Source organism: Quercus lobata, chromosome 8 (assembly GCF_001633185.2).
Source record: "Quercus lobata isolate SW786 chromosome 8, ValleyOak3.0 Primary Assembly, whole genome shotgun sequence".
Taxonomy (NCBI): Eukaryota; Viridiplantae; Streptophyta; class Magnoliopsida; order Fagales; family Fagaceae; genus Quercus; species Quercus lobata.
This window is the reverse complement of record NC_044911.1, coordinates 35,028,771-35,035,910: the sequence shown is the minus strand read 5'-3', so window position 1 is coordinate 35,035,910 and position 7,140 is coordinate 35,028,771. Positions and strand designations below refer to the sequence as shown.

Genomic DNA, 7,140 nt, shown 5'->3' with positions numbered 1-7,140 from the left:
TCAATCACTGAAAAGCAAGGTTTCCTCATTACCATGACAACAATTCATAGAAAATATCTAACCTGTTTCACACTTACACCTGTTTCATACAGACTGAAACTTACATTGTAACTTCCTGACCAAGTCAACTTTAAGCGCGTAGGCTATTCAGTGAAAAGGAAACCAGATTTAATAATTATCAGCTAGAAGACTTGGATTTCAGCAGAAGACCTCGTGGCCATCACATAAGTGAACTACGAGTCCACAACAGCGCGCATAACTTTCCACATTCTCTCATAACAGAAACCACAAGCAGCAAAAGCAGAATTACAATGGTCTTTACATGGTCTGCAAGTCACATTTCATTCTGTACCATATACACCTTGGTTTTTTTAACTTCAATTTCATTTTGCTCTGCTGGAGATACCATAACATTCAGCAATCCAATTAATGACAGCCGGAAAGAATCTCTTGTATCGGCCGAAAAAAGATTCGAGCTTGGTTTTTTCACCCCTAATGGAAGCTCTAAGCATAGACGATATGTAGGGATATGGTATAAGTCAAGTCCAAGTGTAGTTGTATGGGTTGCTAACCGCGATAACCCGCTGTCCAAAACCACTGGGGCTTTTATCCTTACAGACGATGGCGACCTACAGGTGCTGGAGGATGCTAAAACGTTGTGGTCAGCTAAAAAAGGTGGATCAACTTCTTTTAATAGGACAGTGAAGCTCCTGGATTCTGGGAACTTAGTTCTTATTGAAGGTCAAGTTGTCTCAGAATCAAAAGCAAATATCCTCTGGCAAAGCTTTGAGAATCCAACTGATACATTTCTTCCTGTAATGAAGATGAGTGCAACGATGCTTCTGACTTCTTGGAAAAGTCAAGACGACCCTGCCCCAGGGGACTTCATTTTCCAGAAAGATCAAGACGGAGAAAACCAGTACATTGTCGAGCAAAAAACTAGTCCATATTGGAAGAGTGGAGTATCAGGGAGCCTCTTTTACTCTGATAATAATTTCCTTGCCATATTTTCCTTGCTATCTAATTTCAGTAGGAAAAAAATGCCCACAAAATTCAATCTTACCAAGTCTATTCAAATCCCTGAAAGTTTTCATTATTATAGACTGGTAATGAATTTCACTGGTAGGGTAGAGTTTTATATTTGGGACAATGAGAAAAACTCATGGTCTTTGATCTGGTGGGAACCAGAAGATAAATGTAGCGTGTTCGATGCTTGTGGGGACTTTGGTATCTGCAAATCTTGGGAATGGGCCATTAATGTGCAAGTGTCTACCTGGGTTTGAGCCTAGGTCAGAAGGCTGCTTTAGAAAATCCCCCATATGCAATAATAATAATGTTATGGCTGATCACTTTTTGAGCTTGAAGATGATGAAAGTGGGAACTCAAAGTACCACAAAAGAAAAAGGGAGTGCAGATGAATGCAAAGAGGAATGCCGTAGCGACTGTAACTGCCAGGCTTATTCATATGTAATTACAGAAAGGATACGTCACGGCACATGCTATTTCTGGTCAAATGAAATTAAAAATATACAGGAGCAGATAGAAGGGGGCATTGACCTCTATGTTCGTGTAAAGCTTTCTGATATAGGTACTTAATTTCGTTTTTCTTATTGTTTATGGTAGAATCTATATAGCAGATTTCGGGATATTCATGTTGATTGATCAATTCCAAATTCTAATAGGTTAATATTTCCAATACATCAGTCAGTTTCATCTGTTGCATGATTGGCCAAGTGTTGTATCCTGATAGGAGAATTTGATTTGGCACCAAATGAGATTTTTCTAGATCCATTGCAATGATTTAAGTCCAATCAATCAAATGCTTCTAATTTCTTCTTGCAGTTTACTATGCAAGGTACAATTTGGCAATAGTTAGTTGATCCTGACGGCCCAAAGTCTGGCCAAGCTTTGTAGAAACTTAATGACATCAACTCAAATTGCTCAAAGCTTATAGCCTAAAGCTATGTAGTAGGAAATTCAGGAAAGAGCTCACATTGTCGTTTTATCTAGCAATTCTTAATAATTGCATTAACTTATAATTATCCAGCTTGAGCACAAAATGCACCATATATTTAGGTTATTATGAGGCCAGGTCTTGCCTAATCTAGTACCAATTAAAAATATCCCTTCTTATCCAAAATTAAATAATTAAAAAAAAAAAAATCACAATATCCTTGGGCTTTGGCTCTGTTGTGAAAGAAGAGGAGTTGAGTCTGGGGTAGGTCTTAGTTTCAAATGATAACAATAATAGTTCTAAAAAAGAGGGGACAAATGGTTATGTTCTGATTGATATTTAATGTGTTTTCAATAACAAAAGTTACTAATAAAAGCAGAGGAGTTTTAGAGGACTGCAGATGATTACATTGCCTGTTGATATTGGGCATTTCTTTTTGCAGAACTGACAAAAAGAGATTGTGAGCCTTGTGGCACTACAATAATTCCCTATCCACTAAGCATCAGACCAGATTGTGGTGATCCTATGTACTCACATTTCAACTGCAACGATACCTCTGGCCAAGTTAGCTTTGGGCCGGCTGGTGGTACATATCCAGTCACAATCATTCACCCTCAAGAACAAACATTTACAATTAGAGTGAATAATTATACAGCTATTGATGTAGTGAGAAAGCTTCTGGAGCTCAATCACTTGCCATTTAATGTGACCAAATCAAATCTTTCATCTAAAGATGGATCGTTAAATGAAGTAGAAATCCGGTGGAAGCCTCTATTATCTCCAATCTGCAATTCAGTGAAAGACTGCGATGATTGGCCACATTCAACTTGCCACACAATGAAAGGTGGAACAAAAAGGTGCCTTTGCAACACAGAGTTCCAATGGGATCCCTCAAATTTCAATTGCAACCCAGGTTAGAATCCTATATTAATGCACAATATGATAACAGTGTGCCTTGTACATTTAATTTTGTTTCGTAAATGAACGATAAATTTTGTAATGCTGACAAGAGTATAAATACTCCAAACGATATTGTCAATGATAATTATGAAATCATAAGAAACCCCTCTTAAATTTGAAACCCCTCTGCCATTAGGATGCCTAGATAGTTTGTTCTAGGCACTCACTTATTCCTTTTCCTGAAATGAATATTTTTAATATGTATTATCACAGACCTAGATTGAATGCAGCTGGGAAACCCAACCATTTTATCTTGACAATGGCCCAATAGTATTCATCTTACATATTGTTTTCTTTCATTTTTGAAGTTGTGCACAACGAGCTTGCAGTGTCTCACAAAAAAAAGAACCTATTACGTGCAATTATCCCAGTGATTGTTGCAACTTTGATGGTTATTGCATGCTGTTACTTATATTATTTAAGAAGAAGAAAAGTGGCCAACGGACAAGGTAACTGGTGCAAAAACAACCATATATCCTTGTTTCAAAATGACAATATTTTGGTTTCTTTCATAAAATTAGCTAGCAAGAGACTGAAGTTAAGATTAATCTTTTAGAATCAGTTAACAGGGAAAGAAATCAAGGAAACGCAACATTTCGACTGTATGACAGTGAACGAAAAGTCAAAGACTTGATAGATTCAAACCAATTTAGAGAAGATGAGAAAAAAGGCATAGATGTACCATTTTTCAATTTGAAAAGCATACTAGCTGCTACAGATTACTTCTCAGATACAAAAAAGCTTGGACAAGGTGGCTTTGGGCCTGTTTACAAGGTATTAACCTTTTTAGTACTCAATCAATATAGCATTTTGTTTACTAGTTTCTAATTAATTAATGATGGATGGTGCTTATCGTTGTGGGAGTTTCCTCTCAGGGTACATTTCCAAGCGGACAAGAAATTGCTATAAAGAGGCTCTCGAGTGGTTCAGGGCAAGGCTTGGAGGAATTTAAGAATGAGGTTGTTTTAATTGCTAAACTTCAGCATCGGAATCTTGTTAGACTTTTGGGTTATTGCATAGAAGGAGATGAAAAAATGTTACTCTATGAATACATGCCAAACAAGAGTTTAGACTCATTTTCATTTGGTTAGACTCCAAACTTGAAATTATTTTACCTTTTTACTTACCAGTACTTTAGATTTGAATGGTTACTAAAATATGTCCTGAAATGGAAAATGGCATTCAAGATCGGACTCTATGCGTGTTACTGAACTGGAAGATACGCTTTGACATCATTTTGGGAATCGCTCGAGGGCTGCTCAATCTTCACCAAGATTCTAGGTTGAGGATTATTCATAGAGATTTGAAAACAAGCAATGTTCTATTGGATGAGGAGATGAGCCCCAAGATTTCAGACTTTGGCTTGGCAAGGATATTTGGAGGCAAACAAATTGAGGCAACCACAACTAGAGTAGTTGGAACTTAGTAAGTTTGATGCAGATGATTGATTATGAAAGCTCATTGTTTAGACTTTGAATTACATTTTTCAATTCTCCCATCTATGCTCCCTAATTCACTGAAAATTTAAACAATTTTTGTTGTGCAGCGGCTACATGTCTCCAGAATACGCATTGGATGGGTTTTTCTCAATCAAATCTGATGCCTTCAGCTTTGGAGTAGTTGTACTTGAGGTTATCAGTGGAAAAAGGAACACAGGATTTCACCAGTCAGAACATGGTCTGAGTCTTTTAGGTTATGTAAGTATGTTGTATTAGTAAACCAAAGAAAACGTATGTTGCATCAAGTACATATAGTTATTTTTAATTTTTCCTGCACTCTACTTATTGCCAATTCAATTTTCAAATTGTCTCAGGCATGGAAATTGTGGAAAGAAGGAAAGGCTTTAGATTTAATGGACCAAACAATACATGAAACTTGTAATGCTGACAAATTTTTGAGGTGTGTTAACATTGGGCTTTTATGTGTACAAGAGGACCCAAGTGATCGTCCGACAATGTCGAATGTAGTTTTCATGCTTGGTAGTGAAACTGCAACTCTCCCAACTCCTAAACAACCAGCCTATGTTGTAAGAAGATCCCTTTCTAGTGCAACTTCTTCTACTACTAAACCAGAAAGTTTGAATGAATTAACATGTACCATTGAAGAAGGCCGATAATGGTGGATCACATAAGGGCTCTCATGATTCTTGTTTTATCTTTATCAGTCTTGCAGAAGCTTCTAGTATTCTCACTATGGTTCTCATAGGAACAATTACGGCATATTTCTTGTCTGTCATATTGATACTTTTTTTATATTGTCCCTGATAAGTGATAACATTGTATCCAATGTAAGTCTGATTGTTTCCTATTTGAACCTCCTTTGTATTTATTGTACTTCAACTGATTTCTGATTGTCTCTAACTCTGACCAGCTGCCTTCATTTATTTATTCCTACTATTTGGAAGCCTAGAACTGCATTATTTGCAATTTTCATCAAGAGGTACAGTCAGTCTTACATTTCAGCTGTACTGTTCACTGCCACACTAAGCAGGAAGAGATTCAAGAGAATGCTATTCACATGTACCATTAGTGCACTTATAAAGAATAGGCATACATGTCATGTCTCCATTGTAGGTCATTTCAAATGCGGTCATATGAAGCCATTTGGAAAATGTTCTAATTGGAAAGGCAGGTTGTAATTCACGTAGGATGCCATATAATTGTATCTAATATTCCATCTAAACCAAAGAAACATAAAAAGTTAAGTAGTTGAAAAAATCGAATAGTTAAAAAGGAAAATTGGAAAACAAAAAGGATAAGATGAAAAACTCAATTTAGTTTTGATAATCGAAAAAAGCGATTTTGTATGCAGCTTTCTGCTGCCTTTGGAGAATTCCTTACTCTGTTCTTGCATGACAGTATCCTGGCTTTCCTGTTGTGCGTATTCTGTTGTTTAGGAGATGTAGTACTATAAATTTTATTTTCTAGTTGTAAGGTTGAATTTAATCAACCATGTGTTGGCTTTATTCCATGACAAATTTGCTTATAATACAGCACTTAGAAACCCTGTATTTAGGTGGGAATCATGTAAGGGTAGTGTGTGAGAGAGTGTGAAGAAATGCTCAAAACTGTACAGTGAAGCAGGGACTCGCGGCTGGATCTCGCAGGAGACTCGCGGCTTGCAAGCCGCCAAAAGTTGCACACGCGCAAAGCATGCAGGGGAGCTGAACAATTATGCCAGCTGGAGCACTACAGGACAAAAATCCAGACTGGCCACTCAATTAGCTCGCGGCTTGAACTCGCGACTCAGTCAAGTCGCGAGGTCAAGTCGCCAGCCAGCCCTGTTTTGGAAAAACTAACTCTTTGCATTCCATTCTCATACTAGTATAAATTCCCCTCATTCCCACAAAATATGTATGGCCATTCAGAAAGAAAAGCCCTGAAAGAGGTTTGTTCAAAATACCCACCCAATTAGAGAGAGCTACTCATTCTTAGAGAGAAATCTTTGCAGTCTCTTCTCATTTCCTCTCTCATTGTAATACCTATTGAGAAGAGATTTCTATCCAAACACTATCCACACCTATTTAGAGTGTTGAGTGTTTTTGGAGTTTTGGGAAGTATTGGAAGATGCCAAGGATGGCGGATGCTATGGATTATAGCGGAATCCGGTAAGTTAGAAAAGAAAAAGGTTCGGCGCAACCTCGTTAGAGCAAGAAGCTTGGAGGGCTTAGGTACATCGGATAGATTAGGCTTGGAGGGTCTATTACTGTTCATGTATCCCAACTACATTTTCTAGTGGATTATTGACCGCTTGGAGGACGGCGGAGAGGTTTTACGCCGAGGGCTTCGGTTTCCTCTTCGATAACACATCGTGTGTTGTCCTTGTGTTTGCATCTCTTTTTCCTTTATCTTTGCCTTTTATTTTCTGCTGTAGATGTGATTTTAATTGGCTTAGATTGTTTGCCAATTCTGTATTAAGCTTTTGCTCATGTTCCGCACATTAATTGTTTGATATAAAGCTTGAATTGGTAATTTGTAAATTGGGGGTCTAAACGTTCAAGGGTGTTTTTACACTATTTGAACTTTCAATTGGTATCAGAGCGGGTACACTTGTTTTGGTTTTATTACCTAAATGTGATCCTTGACCCCTTGTGTGTTTTGCCATGGATAATGCTTTGTATGCTTCTATGGATATTGTTGATTGTAACATGCCATGTGTTTGTGAAAATGCCTCTATGAGTGTTAATCCTCATAATTGTGATGACATGTTACTTGAATCTATGGGTG

The 7,140-nt window shown here is 37.5% G+C and overlaps 1 pseudogene across 1 annotated transcript; it reads left to right on the top strand.

Annotated features, from left to right (window-relative positions):
• The first annotated feature begins 311 nt into the window (after positions 1–311).
• Positions 312–5,500, top strand: LOC115956786 (annotated as a pseudogene). The gene is made up of 8 exons (XR_004084307.1): positions 312–1,588; positions 2,397–2,867; positions 3,223–3,363; positions 3,471–3,688; positions 3,790–4,000; positions 4,102–4,339; positions 4,461–4,611; positions 4,728–5,500. The product of XR_004084307.1 is annotated as a G-type lectin S-receptor-like serine/threonine-protein kinase At4g03230 (transcript).
• The last annotated feature ends 1,640 nt before the right edge of the window (positions 5,501–7,140 follow it).